Here is a 14437-nt window from a genome sequence, read left to right on the forward strand (position 1 = left end):
TCAAGCCTCTCCCAGGGCTGAATTTCTGTGCGCCACCCCAGAAGGTGATGTTGCCCTGATGTGCCTTGACCTTGGCAAACTAAGAGCGGGACGGTGTCACTGCCTCCTCCGGTTTCCTTCACGTAGGGTCCCGCCCTTCGAAGTAAGGCTTTGCCACATTTTTCCCTCTTGGATCCTGCGTTTCTCGGACAGGTGCTCAGTGACTCCATAGTGGGTATCAAGAAGACTCCATGGATGGCAGACTTGTAAAGCCTTTGCTGGGATCACTTACCCAGAGTCCCTGCATCATTTGGGATAGGTAGCACTCAAGTGAAAACCATGTTTAAACCTTATGAGCAGCTATAAATGTAGCCTGTGAAGGTAGAAAAAGGGGGAATCAGATCTGACACTCAAGTGCCCCTGGCAGGTATTACCCACTGGAAACACAGTTGAGCTGCTCACCGTTAGCACTGGGGGAGCACCAGCCTGCTGGGTATATGCTAACCTTGTTAAAGGGATAATGAGTTAGGAGAGAGCATCCACAGGAGACAAAGAAGGGGGAATCACAACAGTTAGTCCCTTGGGACATACCCAGGCCCCACAGCTGGCCACCGGCAGGGCCAGGATGGAAGGACAGGTGTGTGGCGACGGGCTCTGTTCCTAAACAGTACCAGACCTTTTTTTTTTTTTTTTTTTTGGAAACGCACCTGTCAGTTTTCAAGGGCGATTCTTGCCATCCTTTTCCCTGTCCATGAAGGCAAAGCAGAAATCAGAAGTCAGGCAATTCCTGCTCACTGCAGGTGGCTAGTCTGGGTGATGCAAGACCAAAGTTGGTAAGAATTCACTTTTCAAGTGAACTGTTGGACTGAAGACATAACAAGTCCTTTCAGCCCCAAAGCTATGTAACTCTTTTTTCCTTTCTTACTACTGCGACCACAGCTGTTGGTCACTTCAGCCTGGTGGATGTCCAAGAAGAGACTCTTGGGAGAGCTTGGTCTAAAATTCCAACAATTCAGAAGCAGATATTCTGACAAAGAAAGCTTTGTTGTTGTTGTTGTTGTTAAATAAATCATTTGCTTAGTTCATATTACCATTCTAGGAGAATTGATATTTAAGTTTAAAATTCGCACTAAAAGAGGAAGAAATGGTGAAATCATTTGGGAAGAAGTTTTTTATGGGTTAAAACTAAATAATAATAATAATTTCCAAGGTTGCCATGAAATAGAGATGTTCATAGAAGGCGGTTGTGCAACACTCCACTGGTAGACCAAATCGACAGTATCATGGAAATACAGAATGAAGATCTTAAGGCATACAGAGCTAGATATGAACAGCTCACAATAACAGAAATAATTAAGACAAACTCTGAGGCTGAGAAATCAATCCCTTGATGATACTCAGCATTGAGTATAATAGGCACCCATGCATGCAAACTAGATACAAACAGACTAGAAGCAAATAGAAAATTTCAAGCCATATGGGAAAATGCTTTTAAATCACAAGATTGAATTCAGTATGTGGCTTTATTTACCTGATAAATTCAACTTTAAATATATGCAAATTACACAAAATTTATCACTCACAGGATGGCTACCTAACACCTGTGCAAATTGTCATGCCAGAAAAGGAGCAGGAGACAGAGAGACCCGAGGAAGAAGGCTTCTTGAGGTGCGCAGGGCCTCACTGTACAACCATTCGCTGCTCTGCGGTCACGTACAAGTCACTTTCACAGGAAAAAATAATTTGCGGTGTTGGGCCTGGCGGCGTGGCCTAGCGGCTAAAGTCCTTGCCTTGAACGCCCCGGGATCCAATATGGGCGCCAATTCTAATCCCGGCGCTCCACTTCCCATCCAGCTCCCTGCTTGTGGCCTGGGAAAGCAGTTGAGGACGGCCCAAAGCTTTGGGACCCTGCACCCGCGTGGGAGACCCGGAAGAGGTTCCTGGTTCCCGGCTTCGGATCGGCACGCACCGGCCGTTGCAGTCACTTGGGGAGTGAATCATCAGATGGAAGATCTTCCTCTCTGTCTCTCCTCCTCTCTGTATATCCGGCTTTCCAATAATAATAAATCTTAGAAAAAAAAATAATTTGTGGTGTCAATCGCTGTTTTTAATTCAACTTTTCACACTGAGACCTTGCTTGCTGGTGGATTCTCTGTCTTTTGGGAATTTCCATGCTCCCAGTTCTGACTGATTCCCAGGCAGTGGGTGGTCATAGGGCCCAAACATCTCCATAGCACATTTAAACCCATGATCTAGGCTGGCCAGTGGCCACACACCACTTGGGACTGGCCCAGGGATGGGCATGGGACTTGAAGATACAACCAAAAACTCCCTTGGTGGAATAACTGGGAACGTGGAGTGCTGTGCCCCTAACAGGAAGGTCAAGTGTGGCAACAGCTGCCCACACCGTTTTATTTCCAGAAGGAAAGCCTGGCTGAGCGCAAACCCGAAAAAGGAGAAGGAGGGGTTGGAGGCGGACAGATCCAGAGAGGCTTCTCTGCCTGCAGTGACATTGCTGCGGTTTACCTGCATTCAAGCCACTTTGGGCTTTGTCTTGAGTAGGTGAGCCCCCTTGCCTGGGGTTGGAGGTAACACACACCCCTGAGCTGGAACTAGGAGCAGGCAGGGGACACACGGCTGTCAAGGCTGCGTGGACGCTGATGTTTGCTTTGCACAGCACTGCGACTGTCTGTTGTCTTTGGTCTTGCACTCCAGGGCTTCAGTTGATGCTGGTGCCTGCTTCTGATATTGCCCCTATTGAAATGGTTTCAATTAAAGAGAAATGGAGGTATTTTCCAAAGAGAATCCATTTGCTAGGAAGAGCTCCTCCTACACGGGCACTGTTGATCTGCTACCAAACGATGCCATGTACAGAAAAGGGGCCTTCCTGTAACCATAGCATGGCGAAGTCAAATGCCAATCCAGGGTTAACACGGCCTGCTGCATTCAGAGCAGAAGCTCATGCTAAGGGAAACACACACACAACGCTTGCCCTGCCCTCTGCATTCCATCCAGCAATGTCCTTTTATTATCATTGCCGCTAGGGCTCCTTGGCCGCTCGGGACACGAACTTATGTGGTGGAATCCAGAGACCGCTGTCCTCCTCCAAAGCAGTCCGTTCCTAGCCTTTGTTAAGGAAGCTTGCATTCTGGCCAACCAAGTACCACAAAGCACCAAGGCTGGGGCTGCCATGGCACTTGTCCAATGCCCTTCCCAAAAATAACTTGAGCTTTGGCCCTGGTGCCTGCTGCTCTCGGTGGGAGTGTCACAGAAATGTACACAGCCTTGCCTCCAACGGGGTGAGGCTGCACACTAGCCTGATCTGGCTGTTCCCGAGAGGAAGTGACGTGCTCTGTGGCCAGGTCTGTCCTCTGCAGTTCTTAGGAGCTGAAGAAGAATGACTTGGAAAATGACACCAGATCCAATGCGAGAAAACCTAGGACAGGTCTGCTTTAGTTACTCAGTGTTTGCTTCTTCGCTTCCTGCACCCAGCAAGTGTTGAGGACCAACCATGTTGCAGGTATTGTCCTCCTCCAATAGAAGTTGTAGCACAGGAGAGAAAAAATACTTGTACTGAACAGTTACAGGTGGTTGTGGGAAGGAACTCAGCGACTTGCAATGTGGGGAGTTACAAGGAGCCCTACTTTAGAACAGAGTCAGGAAAGCCTTCTTCGACTAGGTGACATTTACGCTACAGTAAGAAGATAAGAAGGGATGAAAGACATCGGGGAAGTGTGGTCCTGCTGTGGAAGACAGCATTCAAAAACACTGGAATGCGAAGAAAGAACCGGGCAAGTTTAAGGAGATAGAGAAATGGAAGACATGGCTGAAGCCCAGAGCAAGGAATGGATGACAGAGGAAGTGCCAGTGAAACCACTGGCCTTGTAGAGCAACTGCATTTTACCAAAAAGATCAAGTTTTGAAGAAGCATCTGATTTGTGTTGTGAAATATTAGGCTGTCTGATGAATTTAAAAAGTTAGGGGCCCAGCACGCTAGCCTAGTGGCCAAAGCCCTCACCTGCATGTGCCAGGATCTCATATGGGTGCCAGTTCTAATCCCGCAGTTCTGCTTTCCACCCAGCTCCCTGCGTGTGGCCTGGGAAAGCAGTCAAGGACTCTGCACCCACGTGGGAGACCCAGAAGAAGCTCCTGGCTCCTGGCTTCAGATAGGCACAGCTCCAGTTGTTGCGGCCACTTGGGGAGTGAATCAACAGATGGAAGATCTTCTGTGTCTCTCCTCCTCTCTGTATATCTGACTTTGTAATACAAATAAATAAATCTTTTTTTAAAAGAGTCATGAAGGACTGAACCGGGAATGGTGAGGTTATGTGAAACCTAAGGTCCTCTCCCCCTGTGCCCTCCGCCTTGGCAGAGGACCTTCTGGCTGATGGTCCTAAAAACTGTTTCCTAGCTTTAACCGATGGGGGAGCGTCCCTCGTCCACCCTCTGTGGAGTGCAGCGGTCTCCTTTCATTGTTTTAGGTTGCAGGGGCAACAGTCCTTAGACATGAAGCAAACAGGTGTGAGTTATTTGCTGTTTGTTTCTGATTTTGGCGAATTCTGCACAGATGGCTCTGCACCTTGCTTGGGGATACTTTCTAAATGACTTTGCTTCCTAGGTCGTTCAGACTTCTGCTATGACGAAGCAACCTTCAGAGCCGCATTCACTGTTCTGTTACAAATCCATACACTCGCCGCCAAAACCTAAGGAAAATCTATCACATATCTGCTCACTCAGCAGCAATTGTTTGAGCTGTTATTTGAGCCATCCAAGCTAAGAGCTGAGGAAGGAGGGGAGTGGATCCAAAGAAACCAGGTGTTCCTCTCTTACGGCAGTGTCAGTCAGTGGGAGGGGGACGTTTAGCGTACAACTATTTATGGCGAAAGTTATTCAAGGGAGAAAAGGACGCAGGGACTGACCCCGTGGAAGGCACAGAAAGACACATCAGGGGACTGACATGGACTGGGAGGGACTGTTACCAGGCAAGGGTGAAAAGGGTGGTGAGCGAGGGCCACGGTGAGCTGCTGCGGGACAGGGCGCGCGAGGGATGGTCAGCACAGAAAGTGGGCATGGCTAGAACTAGAACAGTGGAGGACCGGGGCAGGCACTGAAGCCAGGGAGAGTGCAAATCAGGTGGAATACGCAGCGTCATGTACGCAACAAGGTCTCACTTTTTAGTGATGTGTTTTCGTATACATAAAAACTCCAAATGAATATAGTAAAATTAGCAGTACGTATTTGGCAGCCGAATAATAAAGATTTCCATCTTCACCTGCGTAATTTTTTTTTCTAAAAACAATAAATTTCAAATTCAAATAGCTGTTTCTTTTGCATAAGCAGGTCCCATTCGAGGGTTTTTAACCAGGTCACAAATAGGAACCGACCTCCTGTGACCTTGGCCGGGACACAGGGAACAGCCTGTCATGCTTCACTTCCCTCAGGGATTGTCTGAGGTTCTTTCTGATGAGAAGAGCCCCTGTCTCTGTGGGTGACTGTAAAGCGTTCCATGAAAAACCAGACCAACGTGCGAGAAAACCAGCAGCAAGAACTAAACAGATGACAAAGGCCTTTGGCATTGACAGGGCCAAAAGGAAGCATGGATATTCAGGGTTTGCTGCAAAAAGATTAGAAATCAATACGCCAGAGTCCCTTTAGGGTCATTCCCCTACTTGGTGGGGTGACTTTGGATAAGCCATTAACTTCTCCCTGTCTGAAAACTTGATCTGAAAAACAGAGATAAATGGAGCCAGCCCTGTGGGTTCCCTCTCTGGAGGCCCGTCGATGAAACGTGCGAAGAGGGCAAAGTCTTATGTCCAGAGTGCCCTGCCAATGTTAATTAATCCGCACAGCACCCCATGCCCTGTGATAGGATCCACATTTCAAAGCTGAGACCTGACAGAAGGAATGAATGATTGGTCCGGACTCATGAGAGGCGCCTGCAGCAGGGTCGAAAGAGTTGGCACTCAGCAGCACTGGCATCCAAAATGTAAGCATTTAAAAAAAAAGATTTACCTAATTTTATTGGGAAGTCAGATCTACAGAGAGGAGGATAGACAGAGAGGACGATTTTCTGTCCGATGATTCACTCCCCAAGTGACTGCAATGGCAGGAGCCGGGAGCTCTTCCAGGTCTCCCACACGGGTCCAGGGTCCCAAGGCTTTGGGCCATCCTCGACTGCTTTCCCAGGCCACAAGCAGGGAGCTGGATGGGAAGTGAGGCTGCTGGGATTAGAACTGGTGCCCATATGGGATCCAAGGCGTGCAAGATGAAGACTTTAGCCACTAGGCTATCCTGTTGGGCCCGAGATGTATCAAGATGTATCAATTTTTTTCTCAAGAAACAACTTTGGTCTTCAGTGATTTGCTGTGGTGTTTGTCTTTTTTCTACTTGAATTCCATTTTGCTCTCCATGATTTCCTTCTGCTTATTCTTTCATTTACTGTTCGTTACAGTTTCTTCACATGAAAGGTGAGGTTGCTAACTTTCTACATACTGACAGTGTTGTTAACTTCCCTTTAATGCTTATTAGTAAGACACTTGCTTTTTTTCAAATAATTTCAAAATATTTTGTTTTTAAAATTTATTTCCCCTTTGTTTTATGCATAACTCAGTGCATTATTTGCTTTCAATATTTCCAGATACCTTTCTATTAATGATTTTTTTTAAATTTGAAGTTCAAAAAGATAGATACATAGAGATAGACAAAAATCTCCATTTGCCAGTCCCTTCCTCAACTCCCTGCAAAAGAGCCGGACCACGCCGAAGCAGAAACCGGACACTCAGTCTGGGTCTAACATGTGAACCACCACCTGCTGCTTTCTCAGGTGCACACTGGCAGCATGCGGGGACTGGGAGCAGAGTCGGCCGCAAACCCAGCCTCTCCACAATGGGATGTGCGTGTGCTCAAGTGCCTCTAGTCCTCTGCCAAGCGCCTACGTCTCAGGTGTTGATCTTCCATGTAATGTCATCACTGATCGATTGTTTTACTTGAATCCTTTGGTGGTGCAGAATATTATTCGTCTTGGCAAACATTCCACGTTGATTTGAGAGGACTATGCGTTCTGCTGCTGTTGGGGGCAGATTTATATGAATGCATTAGGTCTCGTTGGTGATTTTCTGTTTATTCTCCGGATTCCTGAGGAAGAGAGCTGGAGCTGTCCCCGATGTGCAGCTGTTTATTCCCTCTTGCTGTTTCTGCTTCGTTCACGTTGGAGTGCAGGAGCACCGAGGGCTCTCGGCTCTCTGGGTGAACGGACCCCTTCTGTGCTCTCCCTGCTAAACTCCTCTGATTTGGTGCATGTCAGTATCATCACCTGAGCTTTGTTTTGAGTAGGGATGACCTGGTATATTTTCCCCATGTTTATTCGAATCTGTCTTTTCTCTTATTTAGAGTGGTTTTCGGAAGCAGGATTGTATTTGATGCCTTTTCTTTACTCACTTATTTCATCCATTCATTTGAAAGGCCGAATGACACACACAGAGGGACAGCAACTGGTGGGGAAGAAGAAAAGAGTGAAATGCTGAGATCCTGTTTCTGCTGGTTCATTTCCAAAACAGATACAACATCGGGCGATTAGGCCAGGAGCCAGGAGCCAGGAGCTCCACTCACGTCCACATATTGGTGGCAGGGGCCAAAGAACTTAGGACAGCCTCTGCTGCTTTTCCAGGCACATTAGCAAGGAACTGGAGTGGAAGTAGAGAGAAGCTGGGACTCCAGTTGTCACCCCATATGGATGCTTGAGTCCTAAGTGACAGCTCCGGGTCTTTCATTTCTGTTCTCTCTCCCTGTACCTGGTGATAGAAAGGCCACTGTGACTCAGCACGATTATCTTGATGTGACACTGAGTTTCTTATCTTCTGTTTATTTTCACTTTATCTCATCTAGCCTTTTCTTTCCATGCCTCTTTTTTTTTCAATTTTTTAAAAACATGATTCCTATTTATTTTCTTTGGTTAATGTACAGCACATGAGGTACTTAATAAATATTTGATAAATCAATGACTACTTGGTCATTGTGTGTGATAAATCAATGACCACATGGTCATGGCTTGGTGTGTGAGTTGGTCTCTTGTTTGCTTGGAATAAATCTCAACATATGGAATTGATGTCAAAAGGCAAGGTAACATCCACAGTTAATATTTTCTTCTTCCCACAAAGATCTTCCCATGGGTTTTTCCTTTTTTCTTTTTAGACAAAATTTACATTCAGTAAAATTCAAAGAAGTTGTGTATGCAGTAGGCAAGATCTGACAAGTGTATACTTAAGTAGCCAGCACCTCAATCAACACTTCCTTCCATGTGTAGGAGATTTCCATTAACTTGTATTCTCCCTTAGGCCTGCCTTCTCCCTCTAGAAGCATCGACAGCTTCTGTTTCTATCTTTTAAATTATGTTCCTCCTGGAACTCCCTATAACTAAGATCAACATAAATGAAATTCATGAAATTCAAAACAAATGAAACAGCTGTTTCTCTTTCTTCAGGCTCTGATTTCCATTTGCTTTGCAGTCAGCATGTTTTTGAGAATTCTCCACGTCACTGTGCAGGTCAGTGTCTAATTGATTGCTATAGGTGCCCCTGGCATGCCGTCACCACAATTATGTGTAGATGTATATTCTTCTGTGATGGCATTTCAATTGTTTCCAGTTTTTAGCTATCAAGAATAAAAGTACCGTGAACATATTTGTAGGGTTTTTCTCTGGACATTTTGCTTTTTCATATCCCTGGCTTAAATCTGATCAAAGGAATTCCTGAGGGCTAAGGCACGCATTGTTTAATCTGCATGAAACTGTCAATTTCCAAAGCAGCCAGCAATGATGAAAATTTCTGTTCTCCCACATCCTTCCCAACGTTTGGTATTTTCACTTATTTTTAATTTTAGTCATTCTCATAGCAATCAAGTACATTTCATCCCAGCTTTAATTTTGGTTTCTTTGATGTTGAAGGATGTTGAGCGCACGGGAATGTGCTTATCAGATATCCCTCAACCACAAGCTCCCTCCAAGGAGGCGCACCAGCTCTTGGCCTGGGGAGCCTTCCGCAGCTCCTTCTCCATAGCTGTGTTAATTGCAGGGTGTTATTACGACTCACGGAAAAAAACGTAAACCAAATGCATACACTAACTAGTACAGTGCAAGATGCAGCAGGCACCCAGACAAGAACTCCTCAGTTCACTAATTTTAGCATTTTTCCTGAGTGCTGAAGAATGCTTTTAATACAAATAAAATATAACCTACTTTGTGTTTCTTTAGTCTATTTTTTTACTTCCAAGCAGAAGCAAACAAACTAAAAAGTTTAAGACCACAGACACCCAACCTCAGGATTCTAAGGAACGTAGGTGCTCCTAAGCTTTTGAAATAAAAGAAATCTAATACTCTATAGACCGTTTGAAGATTGAGTACAATGAAATAATCTGTTTTGTAGAAACTCTGAAGGCAAAACAGAAGCTAAGTGAATATAGTTTAAATATTTCTTTGATTTCCCTTGTAAGCTGAAGACTTTAAAGCTCTCAGTCTATTCAAATAACCAAGACTAGGGGTGATGGGAGGAAAGGCATGCGAGACCTGGCAGAAGCATTTTAGCTGAACAAAAGATTACATTTGATCTTCCTTTTCAAGTGGCCCTCAGAAGGTCATGTTCCATTCACAGGCACAATGAGATTCACAGCCCTCCTGTGGCCTGGATGTCCAACACGCCTTGGTCCTGGTCCAGTGCCCAACTCACTGAGGCCTAGCCTCTGCCCTGCTGCTACCCACAAGAACAAAAGCTGCCTTTCCAGGCCCAAAACACCAAAAACGCTCCTGCAGAAACATCTCAGCTTTCGCTTACTCCCCTCTATCCAAAAAATACTCATTCGTTTTCTATTTATTTGAAAGGCAGACACGCACACACACACACACACACACACACACACACACACACACACACCCCAATTTCACTCTTTGGAAGCCAGCCAACCGTCATGGCTGAGTGCAACTGATGCCTTCCTGGTCTCCAGCCTGGGTGGCAGGGATGCAGCCGTCATCCGCAGGAAGCTGGACCGGAAGCAGATGCAGAGCAAGGACTCAGCCCGAGCACTCTGACGCAGGGTAGAGGAGCCCAGTCGATGCAGAAACGCACCCCTCACCTCTTGTCCTCTTTTCTGCACTCTCTCCTCAGGCTTTTCTCATGACTGACTTCTTGTTCTTTAGGTCTCTGCTTGTTGTCACCTTCCCCATGCAGTCTTCCTTGACCTCTGAACTCATGTTAGCACCCTAAGACCAAGTCACTTGCCTTCCTGGAACTGTTTTATCCTGCTTCTGTTGTTTTTCAACATGCTCATTACAAATTGAAATGATCTTGTTTTCTATCGTGTTAGCATGTCTCTGTGTTCTCCACTCCTATGAGACCAAGTGAGATTAGGGACTTTTCTAAACCCAGCAGCCTCACGGCCCAAGGCACTGCCCAGTACTAATGCAAGGGTGAACAAAAGCACCACAGGCAGAGCCTGCAGCTTGATATTTAACATTGCATTTGCTCTGAGATGTGCAATGAACAGTAACATAAATAATGTGCATATCCTCAGCTCACTCAGAGCTTCCTCTTCAGTTAGTCACTCATACATAAAGACCTGGCCTCGCTTGCACAGCAAGATGACAACCTTAGATGCTCAGGCAGTTTGATTTGTGAATATGTTGACTGGATCTCTGCTGATGGCATTCTTGCCAACTAAGCCCTTAAGTGGGAGAGAGCACCACATGGCAAGCGACAAGGAGTGTGCATGTCTGCCTGTATCTATAGGGTCTTATAAAGCTGCCTGCATTTGATCATGGGGGCTCGACCCTGGCGATCCAGTTGGTCCAGCCCCTCACAGAGCTGCCTCTGGGCACTGTACCTGATGATGCTTCCATGCTCTTGGAGCCAGTAACCTAAGACATCGGGGATTAAGTCCCTAAGCTCCCAGGGACACTCACACACAGAGCCTTGGTCAGGGTCAGTCCTAAAGCTTCCTGTGCCAAATGCAGCCTAAGTTAAAATGCACTTGTTATACCTTTTCTTTCCCTGATATAGGGATGTTAAGCATGACCCTCAAGGGAGACGAGGAAAGACGTTGCTTTTTTACCCATTTTCTTGACCTCCGGAAATGCTCCCCATGCTGTTCTGAAGATCAGTGACCTGTCAGAAATCCAGAGCTCTTGCACTTACTGTCTGTTACAACCACGCCACTCTTAGCAAACAACCTCCCTTTCCTCCTGACTTGGGAGGTATCCCCTACACCCTCTCAGTCCCCCTGCATGTGCTCCTATTCCCTCCAGACCTACCTGGGGGGCGGATATATGGGAGGACTTCCCCACTTGTAGTAGGTGCCACGGCTGACACTCCTATAGCGAAAGGTTAATGAGAGGAAGACATAAAAATATCTACTTAAAGTTGACAATGGAACCTCCGGAAATGAAGACCCTAAGGTCACAGAAACACTTGTTCATTTTTATGCTTAGGTTCCATGACAAGTGGACAGGCTTGCAGAAATACGACCACACAAAAGGTTGTGGCATACTGGTAACAGATAGCAGGCCTACACATTTATGTTCATCTACTGCCTGGAATGGGAGTATTCAGGAGAAAGAAGGGCATGTCCTCTGACTTGGATACGTGGCTTTGGAAAAGTAAGGTTCTATTTTCGAAGAGCTGTTTGGGAGGAGGAAACAGAAGCATGTCAAAGAGAACGTGCTTCTGAGGCTCTTTGAGCCAAGGCACAACACTTGGTGGCATCAGGTCCTGGGTGCCAATGTCTACCCAACATTTCTCCATCTCCATCTCCATTCACTCTGTAACTGACATCTCAATGTCACAGCCCCAACATTCATCCTTAATTTCTCTGTCTCAACATCTACTCTCCTGAGCACTTTTAAAAATCTTATTTGAAGGATAGAGTAATACAGTTCAGGGCGAAAGAGAAAGAAAAGCAGAGAGGGGAGGAGGGCAGGTCAGGGAAGGGTAGTTAAGCCTACTGCCCTCGCCAAATGCACACGGCAGCTGGGATGGAGCCAGGCCAAAACCAGGAACCATGAACTCCTTCCAGAACTACTGTAAGGGACCTGGATCCCAAGCAATCTAGCCGTCATCTGCTGCCTTGCAGCAAGCTGACTGGAAGCGGAGCAGGCAGGACCCCGGCCTGAGCCCCAACATGGAATGAAGGAAAATGGCAGCTAACCTTCTGGGATACAGAACCAGCCCCAGCACTTCCTGATTTATAGATTGTCTATATACTTTGCACATAAAGACACGTGACTATATTTGCTGTGTTGTAAAATATGAAAATAAAATAAATTTTCTCTGTAGAATGAATAATTTTTTTGTGTTGAATTCTACTTTTTAAAATGGATCTAATTTTCCCTGTTCAGGATGCTGTGCTCAGCTCACACATCACTACCCACCCTGCATCTCAGATCTGACCCAGGTAGTTCCACATAGGTGCCAATATCTTAACCAACAGGCTCAATACAGGAAATTCTTGCCTGGAAGGATGAAGTTGCAAATAACTTTACTGTTTGTTTCAGGAACGTTCTGAAAATCCTCTTATCTGATTGCTACTCTGGTCCCCTTATTCCCCAAAGATTAAAACAATAATAATAATAATAATAACCTTTTCTCCCCTAATAAGCTTTGCTTCCATTAAATGGCTGTTTATTCTTCATGGCTCATCCAAATATCTTCATCTCTCCACATCTATCAGTTCCTGCCTACCATAACACAAATGTCAAATCCTAGCCAGGGGTTCAAAGACTCTGCCTAAACAAGACACAGGGAGGTCACCCTCTGTTAGCTTCCCCTTTGGGAGATGCTGCTGAAACTCGGGCCTCCACAGGGTGGGAGTGAGCAGCCTGGACTGTGTTGGACACGCAGGTGTCATCAGGGAGTCAGCTGTCAACAGAACTGTGGGGAGTTGTTGAAAGATTACTTTAGGCTAAAGGCATTTGAGATTCAACACGTTCAAGACTGGGAAGAGTCTTGGAGGAGCTTCTCTGATGTGAGATGCGAATAAGGCAGCAACTCTGGGAGAGACAGGTGCTCTCAATTCCTCTTCTTGGCAGATCCATTTTGAGAAAAAAGAACTCTACCCACACCTCACCCCCAGAGAGATCGTGTCCCTGCAGCAGACGGAAAGCTGCTCACACCTAGATAGACAAACATCATCACAGGCTCTCTTTTCCCCCATCGCTTCTCCTGAAAGACCCATGGATCTTTCTCTCCAAGTCAGTAGTTATTTTCCCCTAAATGCCTGTCTCCCTTTCTTGCAACCCTATTAGGAGGATAAGTAAGTCCATATAAGTTCAAATTTTGAGTTACTTATCACTGAATTAGCGTACATATGCTGTCACACAAATAAACCATTTTTTCTCGTGTTGTTAATCCGTCTTTTGTTAGCTTAATTTGCAGGCCCTAGCAACAGAATCTGCAAGGGAAGAGGAAAAGCTTTTCGCCTCTCTCTCCTGCCCTATCTTCTCTTTACTCCCCAGGCAGTTAGTTAATCTTACAGTTTCATGAGTGTACTTGAATTTATTTCTCCTGTCTCGATGACCCTTTTAAGAGTCTAGCCGTTTGTAGAAGATGAGAAACTAAGCAACTTGTGTTTCCTGTTGATCTCCCTCCCTCCCTTGCTCCTGCTTATGTACTGCAATGTGGATTGTAGTGCAGAGATGTTTGCAGCGTCACCGCTGTCGGGGGCTGGTGATGGCACTGCTTGGGCTGCCTTCAGCATCGCTGGCATCGAGCTGTTCTCTGCCTGTTTCAGCTTCCTGCTCATGCACCAGGCAGGCAGCAGAGGGCCCGAGCTGCCATGTGGTGGCCTGGGTGCAGCTGTAGGTTCCTGACTGCAGCCTGCCTCAATCATAGCATTTGTGGGCTTTGGGGAGTGAACCAGAAGATGGGCTATCTTTTTCTCCAGCTTCCCTTGCTCTGTTGCCTTTCAAATAAACAGAGGAAGATGAATTATTTATTGCTCATTTATTGCTTTTCTATTATTTATAAATATCTGCAGTTTAAATTTAATAAACTGGCTTATGCCAATGCCATCCTATTTCTTCTAGTATCTATTGAAAAGATTTCACCTTTTTATTCTGTAGATCTATTATTTACTTTTGCTTTACTTTGTCATTTAAAATCATTTTAAAATTCATATGTATTATTTTTGGTATTTTAAATAAATCCTACTATTAAATTATACATATCTTAATACACTGCCAGCTTTTCTTTCATTTTCCTCCTCTGAAGTGCTTACCTTTGATGCTCGGATTTATTCTACTTTATCTATTTTCATTGACAAGCAAAGACAGAGTGAGAGAGACAGACAGAGATCTTCCCTCTGCTGTTTCACTCTCCAGATGCCACAACAGCTGGGGCTGGCCCAGCCAAAGCCAGGAGCTGGGAACTCAACCCCAACCTCTCACATGCGTCCCAGGGACTTGAGCCATCACCGCTCA

This window comes from Ochotona princeps, chromosome 22 (assembly GCF_030435755.1).
Source record: "Ochotona princeps isolate mOchPri1 chromosome 22, mOchPri1.hap1, whole genome shotgun sequence".
NCBI classification, from domain to species: domain Eukaryota; kingdom Metazoa; phylum Chordata; class Mammalia; order Lagomorpha; family Ochotonidae; genus Ochotona; species Ochotona princeps.